The sequence below is a fragment of the Macrobrachium nipponense genome, chromosome 28 (assembly GCF_015104395.2).
Source record: "Macrobrachium nipponense isolate FS-2020 chromosome 28, ASM1510439v2, whole genome shotgun sequence".
NCBI lineage: Eukaryota > Metazoa > Arthropoda > Malacostraca > Decapoda > Palaemonidae > Macrobrachium > Macrobrachium nipponense.
The window spans coordinates 28,177,913-28,178,546 of NC_087217.1; positions in this window are offsets into that span (position 1 = coordinate 28,177,913).

Below are 634 nucleotides of genomic sequence, written 5' to 3' on the forward strand. Positions count from 1 at the left end.
TACTTCGCCTATATTGTGTAAACCTATTTGCTGAAGAATGAGAGAGAGAGAAAAAAAAAAATCATCTGAAATAGCTACTGGAAGTACAAGAATTGTTTCATTTATATTATGTAAACCTACCTAAGAGAGGGCGAGAGAGAAATCGGAAGGATGAGTGGAAATGAAATCAATCATCGCCGCCTAGAGAGAGAGAGAGAGAGAGAGAGAGAGAGAGAGAGAGAGCAGAGAGAGAGAGAGAGAGAGAGAGAGAGAGAGAGAGAGAGAGAAATGATTTGGTTTAGTGTACATTACACTAAACTTTAATTCTAATACTTTTGTGGTTATATGCAATCTGTCAAAAATTGATAAAAATAAATGAATAAATACCTAGGTATAACACAATAGTCATTGGTAATAATTTGTGCATTTACTTAGCTACGATACACTCGTTATAGAAAATATATACATATTTATACATCCCTATATACATATATGTATATACGAGTGTATTATATACATATATATATATATATATATATATATATATATATGTATATATATATATATATATATATATATATATATATATATATTTATATATATATATGTATATATATATATATATATATATATATATATATATATATATATATAT